General features: G+C 40.5%; 1 protein-coding gene across 2 annotated transcripts in view; it reads right to left on the reverse strand.

Annotated features, from left to right (window-relative positions):
- LRIG3 (leucine rich repeats and immunoglobulin like domains 3) overlaps positions 1-12,704 on the reverse strand; it is a 66,715-nt gene extending 54,011 nt beyond the window's left edge. Inside the window, exons 1-3 of one of the 2 annotated variants that reach the window (XM_035544255.2) lie at positions 12,685-12,704; positions 2,049-2,109; positions 1,130-1,332 (exon numbers count right to left, since the gene is read on the reverse strand). The gene's annotated coding sequence lies outside the window, so the exon portion shown is untranslated. Of the gene's footprint in view, positions 1-1,129; positions 1,386-2,048; positions 2,110-12,684 lie in introns of those variants that run through there. The other variant, XM_035544256.2, reaches the window with a different exon arrangement.
- Positions 12,705-15,404: the final 2,700 nt, after the last annotated feature.

The following is a 15,404-nucleotide window of genomic DNA, read 5'->3' on the forward strand; positions in this document are numbered from 1 at the left end:
AAATAAGGGGTATAACACTGAAACTAATGGGAGTTTTATTACCTGGCTTTAAAGAGGCTGACGTTTCTCCCCAAGGTTGCTAAACCGTCAGCTTTTATAAATTTTATTCTAAAAGAATGTTTATATAAAGTCCAAGTTTGTAGGTAAGGGAGCTAGTGAGAATGATGCTGTTGTGTCCCATAGTTAACAGTACAGTGATACCATATCTAGCAGTGACTTTAAAAACAGTCCTACTGCTGCCATGGATTCGGTGAATTGTTCTGTATTTGGTCCATTCTGGGAACAAAGTAGAACAGTCAATACGTATGTGCCATGAAATCTGATTTTTTGTTTTGTTTTGTAATTGATCTGTCACAGCAGCTGGAAACTTCAGAAAAGAACAACAAAGGGACTGGAGACACCAGAGAGAAATGTCCTGTAGGATGTCAAGGCTTACATTTATTGTTCTCATTGGTGATCTCAAAGAATGGACAAAAAATAGAGGACAGCAAATAATAAACGCAGCCTGGAGATATTAGAAACAGAGACGAGAGGTAATTTCAGGCTCTGTTCTGCAAACAGTTATGCACATACTTAATTTTAGACGTGTGAATGATGTTTTAATTCCAAAGGCAGACATAAGAGCTTTGGGTTTGTTTTCAGAAGAAAATTAATCTAAATAGCCAAATCGATATAAATAGAGAATTGTACCCTGAAATGTAGATTGCAGTAAAGGAGAATAATTGGAAGGCAGGAAAGTTAACACAAAAGTAGGTTTAAAAGTGAAAGATCAACTAAGTATATTTCTGAGCTTACCAGGAAGCACAGACAAAAGACTCAGTCCTGGTTCACCCAGAACATTTGACATTTTCCTCTTGGTAAATACTTGCAAAGATGTGGGTGGGAGTGGCCTGCTACTTAAAAGTTTAGAAGTATTTACAAGTGATTATGTTTCCTTGTAAAGAAGCGGTGGAATATTCCTACATTACATTGAATAATAATTATAACTGGTCTTTAAAAAAATAATCATCTGCTATTTATTTGCTTTTTGAGGTTACCTTTGCCTGGGAGATCATAAGTAGCTTTCAGAAGCCATTTACAATGCATAGCACTAATTAGAGCTCGAAAGAGCAGGACTATTATCACTTACTTTCTCAAAGTGCCAAGTAATTTGAGATGCTGAATGCCCTCAATAACTAGTTGTTTAGGTCCATTATTGAGCTGGTGGAGTTAAGAGGATCCAAGTGCAAACACAAAGCAGCCATCACGATGTGTAGAATAACTGTGGATGGAGTCTGAGACGATCAGCTACCTGGCAGGGCTTGAAGTCAGCGGGATGCTTGTTGCCTACTCCTGGAAGAAAAAGAAATCCCCTGAATAAAGCATCAGCCAGGCAGTACAGATAAACAGTAAATATATTACTAAACACTTTTTCCTTTCTGAAAATAATTATATTTGTACACTTAATGCATTTCAGGTATTAATCACTATTGATTTTTCAAATAGCATTATCATATACCAGCAAGTAAAGACATTTCATTTACTTGGAAAGGCTTACTCAAGGGTATTCATTATTTAAAAGCTGATTAATCAGCATATTAAAGGGTTCTAATCCTTATAGAAAGCCCTTTGGTAATTACTTTGTCAGCCCATAGCTGACAGCTTTGCTTCACACGAAAAAGTCTTTAGTCTGCTGAAAAGTTTGCACCTTTTGGGCATCAGCTGAAAGAGGTCACAAAGATGTTAAAGATGTTAGCTAAACAAAGGAGAGACTCGATGTGAAGTCTAAAGCTTTTTTTTGTAATAAAAAATGTAATTTAACAATTTGTTTTGTCTCTTTAGAAGTTATTTCCGCTTTAAATAATTTTTTTATAACTATAAACTATGTAACGGTGTAGTTGCAACTATAAAATATTTAAAGCAAATAGAATGAGGAAATTGAACCCAGAGAAATTCCAACAACAATAGAATGATTTTCTCTGTTAGAATTTATAAAAGTGTTAAATTTTTTAAGAAACTTTTTTTTTTCTCCATAAGGAATAGAGCAAAATTGAGTGAAAACTACTTACTTGCTGAAGACAGGGAAGCATGATTAAAACAATTGTACTTGAGGACTACAAGGGCTTGACCCTGATAGGTTTAAAGGGAAGCAAGAATTATTGAGGGAAAATACTATTGTTACAAAAAGCAATCCTATCCCTGGTTGCAATGGTGGGAACCTACCGTTGCATGGTTTACTTTCCTCCGTTCTACCACTAAAAGGGGAGGACCTTGTTTAGGGGGACACAGATTTGTGTTTAAATAATGAGAAAAGAGGGTGCTTTTGGTAATAGAATCTATTATTAAAAAAAAAAAAAAACACACACACCACACAAAACTGTTTAAATGCAACAATAGGTACCAGTAAGGAACTTAAATTTTTTCAATTCAAACTGAAGGTAGTTTATTTCCTTGTCTCATGACCAAATATGCTGTTGATCTGACAGAGGATGATGCATGGGAAAAATGGAAAACAGATCATAAACTCCTAAATCTGGAGGATGAATTGTGATTAGGTAGACACCTGTTTGCTTTACTCGCTCAGTTTTTGTGGATGTTCAGACTGATCAGACTAGTGAAAAGCTGGAACTCATGGCAGGACTAAGGCCCATGTGCTTTAGAGACAGCAATTTCATAAGGAACTTGTCAAAGTCGAACAAAATAGATGTAATTCCTCCATCAAACATACCCTTCACCTTTTTAATGAAATATGCAAGAAAAATAACTTTGCTGTTTCTGAATTGAAATCCAGTAACTGAAACAGTAGGTCATAGTCATTTTTCAAACTAAACAAGACCCTTTCCCCATTGCCTACAGAATAAATGTGGTAAATTTCAAGCTAAGGCAAGTCAAAGGTATAAAGCAGCTTAAAATAGGGCTTCATAATGGGTGCATGCCTAATTACTGAAAGTCTATTGCCTCTCCAAAATAAACACATAGTAAAATAATAAGTAATAAATATGTAATAATTAGCTCACACCTGTGTATAATAAATCAGGTGTTTCAGTTCAGTGAACGATGGCACTTTCTGGGAATCATGTAGCCTGTGGAGGTGTAAGGTTATTTCTGGAATAATTTTGTTAAATTTCAGTAACAACAGAAGGCTGTGCTTTGTTCCTCCCTAAATGTAGGTGGGTATTTTGTGATTCTTGGATTCACAGACACGAGGAAAGCCTGGGTTCAGTTTAGAGCCTGTTCTTTAATGTGCCCAGTGCAGTCCCTGCAGTGTGACCACCCAAGCTGGCTGCCACAAGCCAAGGCCCCCAGCAGCTCTCAGCTACAGCCAGGTAGGACAGGGGGAAGCTATTTGTGCCTCAAGCTTTGCAGCAGGTGCTAACTCTTGCTTGGATCTCCAACGGGAAATACATGGGGATAGCAGGGGAAGTTCCTGTGGCTAGCAGATGGGCTCCCTCACCTTTTGCTTTCCATCTCTTAAATGTGTTATCCAAAGCCAGCAGCTTCCACAGAGTGAAGAGTCATAAGGTGCTGGAGAGACTCTAGATATCTGTAGACAGGTCCAATAGGTCTCCGTTCTCTCCCTTACATAAGCAATGAAGACTGTCTTAGCCTTGGGCAAAATGTGTGTTAAAAGTTTATCAAACTTCTCTGTAGAAAAAATGAAAATCTGTATTTGCAATTATTATTTTTTTTTAAGGAAACTGCCAATGTCATCATCCCTCCTGCCCCCCTCCACCCAAAATAAAATAAATTCAAGTACATACTTAAATTTGCTTCATCTCAGGAAAAAAAAAAAAAGAAAAAAAAAAAGACAGTTTATCTCTGCTTTGATTTTAAATGAGCAAGGACACTGCTCCACGTATATTTTCTTGATTATGAACCTGGTAAGTACAGCTTCTATTCAGTCACATAAGAGTAGCCTCAGCACAGAGTTCATAAAATCATAGAATATCCTGAGCTGGAAGGGGCCCACAAAGATCATTGAGTCCAACTCCTGGCTCTGCACAGGACCACCCAAAAATCAGGCCGTATGTCTGAGAGTGTTGTCCAAATGTTTCTTGAACGCCAGCAGGCTCGGTGCTGTGACCACTGTCCTGGGCAGCCTGTCCCAGTGCCTGACCACCCTCTGGGTGCAGAACCTTTCCCTAACACCCAGCCTGACCCTCCCCTGTCCCAGCTCCATGCGGTTCCCTCAGGTCCTGTCGCTGTCCCCAGGGAGCAGAGCTCAGCGCCTGCCCCTCCACTCCCCTCGTGAGGGAGCTGCAGGCCGCCATGAGGCCTCCCCTCAGCCTGCTCTGCTCTGGGCTCAGCAAACCAAGGGACCTCAGCGGCTCCTCATCTGTCTTGCCCTCCAGATCCTTCACCATCTTTGTAGCCCTCCTTTGGACACTCTCTGATAGTTTTATGTCGTTCTTATGCTGTGGTGTCTCAAACTGCACACAGTACTTGAGGCAAGGCCTCACCAGCACAGAGCAGAGTGGGACAGTCACTTCCCTTGACCAGCTAGCAATGTTGTTCTTGATGCACCCTAGGATATGGTTGGCCCTTTTGGCTGCCCAGGCACACTGCTGGCTCATGTTCAGCTTGCTGTCGGCCAGAACCCCCAGATCCCTTACTGTGGGGATGCTCTCCAGCCTTTCGTACCCCAGACTGTACATATATCTAGGGTTGCCCTGTCCCAGATGCAGAATCCGGCACTTGCTCTTGTTAAACTTCATGTTTTTGGTGATTGCTCAGCCCTGTAATTTGTCAAGATCTCTCCGCAATGTTCCTCTACCCCCAAGAGAGTCAACAGCTTCTAACAATTTACTGTCATCCTCAAGCTTACGTAGTATACCTTCAAGTCCTGCATCCAAGTCATTTGTGGAAACATTAAATTGATCTGGCCCTAGAATGGAGTGCCTGCAGAACCCCACTAGTGACGGGCCGCCAGCGTGATGTAACCCCATTTACTGTAAGCGTTTGAGCCCAATCCATCAGCCAATTGTTTACCCATAGTATTATGCATTGTCTAGCTGTATTCAGGACATTTTGTCCAGAAGCGTACTGGGAGAAGCAGTATCAAAATATTTGCTGAAATCCAAAAGATTACATCAACTGGCTTCCGCTGGTCAATCAGGTGGGTGACCTTGTCATAAAAAGAAATTAAGTCTGTTAAACAGGACTTTCCCCTTGTGACCCCCCACGTTGGTTCTCACCAGTGACTGCATTGTCTTTTAGGTGTTTTTCAATAACTCCCAAAATAATCTTCTCCATAATTTTACCAAGCACTGAAGTGCGACTGACAGGCCTATTATTACCAGGGTTTTCTTTCTTGCCCTTCTTGAAAATTGTAACAATGTTTGCCAGCTTCCAGCCCACTTGGGACCTCTTCAGATTCCCACAACTGTTGAAAAATAATTGAGAGAGGTCTTGCGATATCAGCCAGCTCTCTGAGTACCTTAGGATGAATCCTATCAGGCCCCATAAAACTATATGCATCCACGTGGAGCAGCAAATCCTGCACAAGTTTGGGGTTGACTGGGAGTTATCATTACTGCAGTAACATTCCTTCAACTCAGGGCCCCAGGGATCCCAGAGCTGTCTTCAACACTGTCTTCATCAGTGTTGAAGACAGAGGCAATGAAGGCATTAAACTCCTCTGCTTTATCTATGTCCCTGTTTATGAGGTGATCATCCTCATCGAGTAATGGACCAATGTCATCTCGGGTCCTCCTTTTGCTGTTAATAAGTAAACAAACAAACAAACAAATAAATATTGTCCTCCTCTTGCTGTTAATAAATAAATAAACAAATAAAGTATTGTCCCCCACAGTGTTGGCCAGCTTCACCTCTAATTGAGCTTTGGGAATTTTCTCCCTAAAATGGCGAACAGCATCAGGATCCAACAGGGGACTGATGGACCCTAATGTCTTCAAAGGCAGTTTCCTAGGGGACCTTGCTAACCATTTCCCTGAGCAGCCTGAATTCTGCTCACCCCTATCCAGTGTTGAAGTTTTGGTGGCAGTTTTCCTCCTATCACCAAGGATTTTAAACTTGTTTATTTCATGGTTACTATGGCCAAGACAGACACCAATTGCCATTTCACTTACAAGATCCTCTCTGTTTACAAGCAACAAATCAGTAAGACACCTTTCCTCGTCTCCCTTAGTATCTGTGCCAAGTAGTTATATCGTCAAGATGTTTTAGGAATCTCCTGGACCTGTTTGTGTCAGCTGTGTGATATTCCCAGTTAACATATGGCAAGTTGAAGTCACACATAAGGACAAGGGCGGCTGATCTAAAGATTATTCTTAGTTCCTTAAAGAATAATTCATTAGTGTTGTCATCCTGGCTGCGTAGTCTACAGTAGACTCTCACAGCGACATCCCCTTTATTTGCTTGTTCCTTAATCCTTATCCAGAGTCTCTCAACTGTGTCATTACCAACTGCGAGCTCCATACAGTCCAGCCCCTCCTCACCTTCCCTGCCTATCCCTCCTGAAGAGCCTATAACTATCCATTGTAACAGACCAGTCACAGAACTCATCCTACCATGTTTTTCTTATACCAATGATGTTGTAGCTCTGGGACTGAGCCAAGGCTTCTAGCTCCTCTTGCTTGTTCCTCATGCTGCATGCATTGGTATAGAAACATTTCAATGTGCTTCATTGTACCCAGCACCTCATGGAGCAGACTGAAGGATCTCACTAGCACACAGACCCTCACATTTTGATATGCTATCTCATAGCTTATTACTGGTGAACCTGGTTTTATACCTTTACCCTTTGAATCTAGTTTGAAGCTCTATCAACCAGCCATGCTAAGTCTTGCACAAAAATCCTTTTCTTCTGAGAAGGGTTCATCCCACCAGGAACCAACAAGCTTGATGTTGTACAGACCATCTTACGATCAAGAAACCCCAAATTCTGCCAGTGACACCAGCCTTGGAGACATGACTGGAGACATTGATCATCTGGGTCTGCCTGTTCCTTTCGATATTGTTCTCTGCTACTGGAAGGACAGGGGAAAGCACTACCTGTGCCTCTGATCCTTGAACCAATTGCCCCAAGACCCTGAAGTCCCTTTTGATTGCCCTTGGACTTTTCTTTGCTGCTTCATCACTGCCAATATGAAGAACCAATAATGGATAATAATCAGAGGGCAGTATGAGGCTAGTGAGTTTTCTAGTAACATCTCTCACCCAGGCCCGGGGAGGCAGCAGACTTCCCTGTGTGGGGGGTCTGGTCGGCATGTCAGGCCCTCAGTTCCCCTCAGAAGGGAGTCCCCTATGACAACCATTCTTTTGTTATTACTATTGTTTTTTATTATTATTTATATATATATATATATTTTTTGTGTGTGTGTGTGTGTGATGGAGGTGCTCATGTTAACAGGAGTAGGCTGACTTGCCCTAAGCAACACTCCAGCCTGGATGGACCTTAGTCCACATCACCATTTGCCTGTCCATCAAGTTCCAGATCCGCATATCTGTTGTGTAAGGGCACTTGGGAAGGTGAGGTGGGCAGGGGTGGGGTTTGCCTCCTGCCCTGAGCAGAAACCTGCTTCCATTCCCCCGTCTCTTAGGTCCCCATCTACTGCCTGGTGGCAAGAGGGTAGGGGATACTTTATGTCTTGTGTTGTGGCTGGCTGGCGCATCAGTTTCAAGGACACTAGAGTATGATTCTACCATTCGATCCCCTTCTCAGCTCCCCTTCTCAGCTCCAGCTGAGGGATGCTCCTCAGCCTGCCAATCTCTTCCCAAAGCTCTGTGACCATGCTGAGTAGTTCTTCTACCTGTGCACACATCCTACAGGTGTGCTTGCTGCTGCCATCAGACACTGGCAGAAAGCTCAGGCACACTCTACAGCCTGAGACCTAGATGGCCTTATGTTCCCTTGGGAACTCTGGGCATCTGCATCACTTCTTGTGGCTGGAGAGGCCACAGGGTACATGGAAGACATAGTTTTCTGCTGGGCAGATACCATGACTGGAGCTCCTTGTGAGCGGGTTCCTTGTGAGCTGTTGGAAGTGGCAGTAAGAGTGCTCTCCCTGTGCTGTTCCAGAGTTCTGGCATATAAGGAAAAACTCAGTTTCCAACTCTGCCATTGACTCCCAATGCACATTTGAATAAGTGACTTTGGCCCATGGAAGCAGTCAGGTTCTGGTTAAAAATAAATTCTTGATTCCAAGACTGCAATTATCAAAATCCTGTCTCTGTGTTGGTTGCTGGAGCTCCCTAGGGCACACTGCACAGTGTGCACTGCATACTGCCAGGAACTGCATGCTAAGAGCTCTTACTTATTTTCCAAGCAGTTCACTAACCAAGCACGGATTCATAGATTTTTAAAGAACATGGTTATTTGTAGACTTAACATCTGCAGCCAGCATTTGAAAAAAAAACTTGTGATGATTTTCTTAACCATTTCACTGCAGCAATCAGCACTCCCTTCACTGATTTCCTCATTTGGTTGCTGTAAATCTGCTTCAATGTAAGGTAAATCCTAATATTAACTTTTTTTTTTAAATTATTATTATTATAAAATTAATAATGGTGCTCTCAAACTGTTTGTTTTCGCTTCTGGATGGAAAAGGTAGTGACTGCCTTCAGCTCCCTCTGAACATAGCCATCAGAACTGTCTAAGGATTTTCATGGCAGACCCAGAGAAAATCCTCTCTTAGCGGTAGCGCAGAGCATGAGCTCTGGATTGGAGGTGCTTTTGAGATGCTGTTTTTGGAGAAAACACATCTTAATTGTGATCCTTTTTTTCAGAGAAAATATAGACAGTCCTCATTTCATACAGTTTATAGCTTATCCCCACTGAGTGTGAGCTTAGCACTTACATGGTGGGCATACAGTTCTTTAACAGCTGTGCCATAACTTTTGTGTGTGCTCAGTGAAAGCCTTTCTTGACTTGCTGGGGCCAGACAGTAGTGTGCAGATGTTTGATGAACCTATTCTTTCCTTTCATGTCATCATGGATTTGCTAGTGTTTTTCTGTGTTCTTGTTTGCTTTCTAGTTCATGTAGCTTTTACTGCATTTTCCTCCAGCTTGCTCCTGATGTTGCTTGCTATTATCTGATGTTTGCAAGTCCTGCGGGAAAATCAGAAGTGTTTGGTGTCACTGATGGTCCAGATTCTTATTTAGTCCAGATGCTGGCCTCAGCTTAACTACATAAATTAGGACCAATCACTGGCAACTCTCCAGTGCTTGTCGGCCTATTGCATTTTCCCAGTCCTTGAGAGCTGTACCCAGATCTGCTGACCTGTGTATATTGGCTTTGGATCTTTAGATCATTATTGTGCCCTATCATTTACTGCTTTTTTGTTCTGTCATTCATTCTTCTGTTAGAGTGTGAAACAGAAACATTGTTCTCTGATGCATCCTTTTTTAAGGCCCCTTCTTGTATGGTTGATAACTACTGTGACACTCTAGGATGTCTTGCAGCTCTGTCTTCATTTGCTTTCAAAGCACTTATTCCATGATAACTTGTGCTTAAGTTCCCAATTGACACTGACTGATTTGTGTTCTACTGCAGGGCATGGAGGCCTGTTGTCTCAACAAGTCAGGTTTGCCACACATCTTCCAAAGATCAAAAAGGGAGTCGCTGCGTGAATTTATGTGTAAGCTGAGAATCCATGCACACAAGTAGAAATGATGATAGAGTAGTGCAAAGAAGCAATAAGAAGCTCTTGGTCAGCATGATGTTAGCAGTCTCAGCACAATCAGAGCAACTTGTTGACAGGCTTTATAGGCATCACAGACATTTTGGCTGTGACCTTAGTTTTGCCTTCCATTCAGCCCACTTCCTAGTAAATGGAGTGCTAATCTGTTGCTATCTTGTAATTTCTGTATTTTTTTATAATGAAAAAATGTATTACAGATCTTATTTTTTGTTGTTGTTGACTGATGGACTATGAATATTTTTTACAGAACCATGTATGCTACTGATTTAGCATTTCTGCTTGTGAAGTAGCTGTTCCTCCAGCTCATCTCAAACATCCCTTCCTCCACATGTGATGAATGCATTTGTGCCAACTGCCAAATCCTCTGGAACTGCTGCTTTATCCCTGCCTTTCAAACAGAAGTCCATCTTGTAGCTTTGTCTATAATAGGGACTAACTTCCTGAGGCATTTTCTCCTTGACATATGGCTAGCTCTGGAGTATGAACTTTTCTACTGTCTGCCATCCTCAGTACTCTCAAAGGAGAAAAAAGGAAATTGCATTTTGCATATGTTTTCTGTTTCATAGAGCTGGCAGAATACTTACCTCCAGAAGGCATGCTTTGATGTGTATCTCTGTCACTAGCAATGCTGTTACTGAATTCTTCCTTATCCTTGCAGTACAATAGTGTCTGAGTAACATGAACTGTGCTTAGTCTTGCAGCATGCAGTGTTTTCTTTGAAATGGTTACCAGTGCTTGCAGTGAGGCACCACATCCCACTAACTTATTCTTTTCTAGAGAACATGGCCTGGGAGTTTCATTAGGTGTTAGTGCTGCTCTGGACAGTGCAGTTCTAGCTGTTCTGTAGGTATCATGCACCTTGGGACTAATACTTTTCCTTATGTTCTCTTCTTGTGTCTCTAGGTGCTTTTGTACTGCATAATTAATTGCCTGAAGGATGCATCAGTTTCTCACAGCATCTGAAAAGGTATATCACCACAGTCTCCTTTCATTTTTTCTTCTGGGCAGTACATTCATTCTATGATTCTATGATTCATGGCTTTCAGTGTCTCACTGTCTAACTGGAATCTGATTTCTAAATAGAGAACACTAATTTTACCCCAGTCTGCTTTCAGCTCAATATTCCTGTCTTAGCACCCGTGTAGGCATCTGCTGCAGCTTGATTATGGGCCGTCATCATGGGCTACTTCTCTCCAGATCTCTTGTTATCCAGGAATGAAAATGTTTCCAGCTTCTGTCTTGATTCATGCGAGTCCCCTTAGTGCCTGCTTCAGTTTACAGTGAACACATTCTGGCCTCAGGATGATGCCCATTGGCATTTGTACCAAGTGCTACCTCCCAAAAAGTGTGGGAAAGGTTGTCAGGTGGTGGGATGTCTCATTGGGCCCGACAAAAAAGAGCCCATTCTTGATGAAAGCTGGTTGGGAATTTTCCAGTGAAACTTGCTTTATTGGGAAATGTGGAAACTGTTATGTGTTGACCAGGTGGAATGTCTGGTCAAAACCAAAGGCAAGAGACCCACCACAGAACAGTCTGGCAGTTAATGCAGCAATGTGGAAGAATATCATTCATATCCATGCTTTGCACAACTAGTTCTTTGCACAACCCAGTGGATGTCTTAACCACAAGATCACCGAGTACTCAGTCACACCTCTCAGCTCCTCATGGTGCAGCTGCTCAAATTTGTATAAGCAATTCAGGAACCTACATCCATGCTCTTATTCCATACACACGTCTCTCAGCTGCTGGCTGCTCTGCTATCTTTTTTATGCTTATTTTGATCAAAAACTCCGTGTTGAAAATCCCCTCATTAAAAGCTATTCATTAGATCTTCATTTTCAATCTCAAGGAAGACTTGAAACTGTATGATATTTTCTGATAGAAAAATGTTAGATCTAAAATTCCAGATGATGTCTATCAATGTCCTCATCGCTGGATGCATTGCTGATTTCTAAATTCTTAATGTACAATTAAGTAATAGCAGAGTTCTGTTTTTCATACTTTTAGTATGAAAAGTAGTATATGAGAAAAGTAGTATACAAAATTGTAACATACAACAGTAATGATTCTATTTTCCATACGAAATATGTTTCAGTTTCCAGGACTTTGCTTTCTCTGGGGGCAGCTGCCGTTCTCAGATGGAGCTGCACTTTCATGACAATTAGATTTTTTTAATTTATTTTTCTGGTTTTGTTGTTTCATTTAATGTAAAATGACTTATTCCAGAAAAGAAAATATTGTCTCATTTTCTCTGTGGAAAACATAACACTTCGCATTTTCTTTAAGTTTGGAAAAACTGAGCTGTTGTTTGAACTTGTTTAATAAAGGGGAATTTCTGATACTAGCGGAGAATAACTCTGTGGAAATATCTTTTTCTCTGCAGTAATCTATAAGGGTTTAAACAGCCCAAGATACTCAGAACTTTCAACATACCAATAGTTTTTCACTTTTCAGATTTCCATTTGTACGAATATGAGAAAAAGAAGGAATGCCTTTTTCTGGTTTGTTCCTTTGCAGAATTTCAGTGACTCTTTGCTTCAGCTCTGTTCTTTTAGCTCTGTTTGCCCAGTGTAACTTAAAACCAAAATGGAAGTGAATGGTTTGAAAGAAAGATATTTGCTTAACAGCTAGTGGCTCCAGCTAAAAATCTGCAGTGTTGCATTGCTCTCAAACACTGGGTAAGGCAGCCCTACTTTGACTGCAAAGCTTATGAAGTATTGGCTCCTTTTTTTTTATATGAAGTGGCAGGTTTTTGAGTCTTCTGCTGTGATTTTGGTAATGTTTTCAATGTTTCAGCCTTTTTTTTTTTTCCTAAAGAAATTAAGTGTATAGGAGTGAACAGTGTTTCAGCATTCATGTCTGTCAGGTCATCCCCCATCATTTTGGAATCTACTACCAGTTTTAACTGAGACAGAGAACCAGCAGGTTATGTGCTACCAATTACCAGAAAATAGATAAAAGAGGAGGAGAGGGAACATGCTGAATGGAGTGAAGAATGGGTTGAGAGAGTAGTTTACATTTAGTAGATATGGAAGAACTCACATAAGGTCATGCTGTTAGAAATGTCCTATTCACGCAGCATTCTCTTCTTCTGGGATGGACAATGTGTCATTTGTTTCCCGCAGTGTAGAGAGTTATAATAAGCCCATCACGTCAAGCTCTCACCACAGTCAACAGAGAAACATAGGCACTTATGGAACTAGATTCCATCAATTTTACTGACTAGATCCCCAGTAGTCATAAGGAGGGCATTTTGGCCCCATTTTCCCTGCTTTAGCTCACATTGTTGAGTAGTATCAGAGATCATGAATGCAGATATATTCCAGGAATGCACTCGGGAGTCTCCAGCTGTTTAATGGGCATTCAGTCCACAGGACCAGACTAGAAGTAGTCCAAAATAAACACATCTGAAATATGTACAGCACCAAGTAGGTTGCATCCACTGGTCCGTGCTACTTGCTGATATAGTGTGAACTTAGAACAATGTGTAAAAATTCACTGCAGTATTCATTTTACCTAGCATCAGGCAAATAAATTATGGGCAAACTCTCAGTATTGGGGTATTTTCCCATTTTGCATTGCTCTGCTGCTCCTGCTATAGCAACAGAGAGTATGTTAATGTAATCTGATTACAAAGATTTTAGCCACCCCCTTGTGTCTAAATAAATTTAATGGTAACAAAATTGAGATCAATTTATTATAATTCTAACACTATTGGTACAGTAACAGAATCAAAACAAATTGTTAAGAGTGTCAACAGTCTTTGGTTATGACGTGGAGACATATCCACTATAAAAAGTCTGAGATTTGTTATCTCTTCCATTGGAAAAGAAACTCTGGGGGGTCTGCAGAGCTGATTTTTGACTGTTTGAAATATCTAACTTGGGTGTGATTCAGAATAACTGAAAGTAGAAGTCTAAATCTGTTACAGTTAAAATAACATCTTAAAAGAGTTATTCAAATCACATATTAGACTCCATTCTCATACAAGGAACGTGACTGGGAAGGACCATCTGGCTCCTAAGGTCCATTCCCTTCCAAGCAGCTGAAGACAGATTTACTCAGTCCCTGCTTTCTTAGTCCCAAACTAAATTTTCATTGAGTTGAACGTTTAGGCTCTTGAAAAAAAAAAGGTGACCTGGACTTTCTCTGCTTTCTGTGAAGGAGATGGAGGTGAATAGTTCTCTATGTATATGTTTACAAGTCTTGCACTATCCAGGCACGGGTTACCCAAGTGTTTCCTGTTAGCTGCTGTCCCTGGCAACGTGATTGTAAGGGTATATCAGAAGGAGCAGTGGCAGCTCTGTGCTCTATACCTGCAAGTATACTATCTTCAACGTGTGACTCATGGATTATGTCCATACTGTAATTTGATTTATACATGACGGTGGGAAAAGCCCTATCTTTAGGTTTTCTGGTGCAAACATGTAACAACTCTGCATGTTTCAAAAGAGGAAAAGAGCTGCCAATGCAATTTAGAGCAAAATCTCTTTCTTTGCCCGTGGAATAACAATAAAATGGCTGATGTTTATAAACTATTCCTTGGAAAATTCTGTTGTGTTAGAGATTAAATTGCAAACTGTGTCAGTAATATTTTGTGAATACCAAATACCCCTGTGGGCTACTTAAGGAAAACTAGTCAGCAATTCAAGAAATGCATTATTTTGACATAGAAGATCCATTGGTAGGAATGCCAAAGAGGTAAATACCTACCAAATTCATTTGTTTCATCATAGAGCTATGGAATTTCTCTTGATTAAAATGGAAGGGTTAAATCACTAGCCTTGAAAAGTGATTAGAATGTAGAATGAAGAAGAATTTAGGTAGAAAATTATGAAAAGATGTTATTTCAATTATCTCTTCTGAAATCTTTGTACATTTCCCTATTTAATATTTTCCAGTTTTCAAAGCTACTTTTTTTCCTGGAATGAGTTGACTTGGCTGCATACTTCTGATGAACCTATATAACTCCCATTGATATAATAGAAAGTCAGAAACATTCAAGTCCACATTCATCATTTAGACTGTCCTCTTCATTTGCTCATTTCATTTATGTGGCACTCTTACCACCTGGATTTTGTATGGTTACAGGTAAACAAAACAAGCAAGTTCCTCTCTAGGTCAAAACATATGGTCAATTTAAGCTTGCATAAGCTTTGCATATTGCAAAGTAAATCATTTATTAATCCTATATAGCTTTTTAATTTAATGTACTTATATTCAGTTAATAGTTTCAATGGTGAAAAAGGAGAGAAATATACAAGGCAAAAATGGTTAATGTGAAGCCATGAATACTTTTGGTAACTGGATTTAGATACACAGTTCCTCTTACCTTAAATTGTTCTTGTGTCACTCAAGTCATTTTTTCTGAAAATGAAAACTTTAACACCCCCCCCACCACCGCTACCCCCACTTCCCAGACCTAGTAGTTCCTGCTGTCTGAATTAAAGGAGACTTAATTTTCATCTCTGAACATTCTTTGTTTGGAACAGGCCTAAGAAAATGGTCTGTGAGGCTATTCCCATATTCTCCATCTCAGGAAGCATTATAGTTGTGATGAGGTAGAGTCAGCTCTGCCGTTGAAATGCTCTGGGGGCTTTGCATTGTGAACTGGAGAAAAGGAAACTGGAAACCACTAGAAAAAAAGATATGAAAAAGGTAAAATAAAATACTTCTCCTCACTTGTTAACTAGAAGTAATTCTGTATTGTCTTTGCATCTTAATTTCTAGCCTGAAATCTACCAAATTTCCCCTGCCCTGAT

Source organism: Cygnus atratus, chromosome 1 (genome assembly GCF_013377495.2).
Source record: "Cygnus atratus isolate AKBS03 ecotype Queensland, Australia chromosome 1, CAtr_DNAZoo_HiC_assembly, whole genome shotgun sequence".
NCBI lineage: Eukaryota > Metazoa > Chordata > Aves > Anseriformes > Anatidae > Cygnus > Cygnus atratus.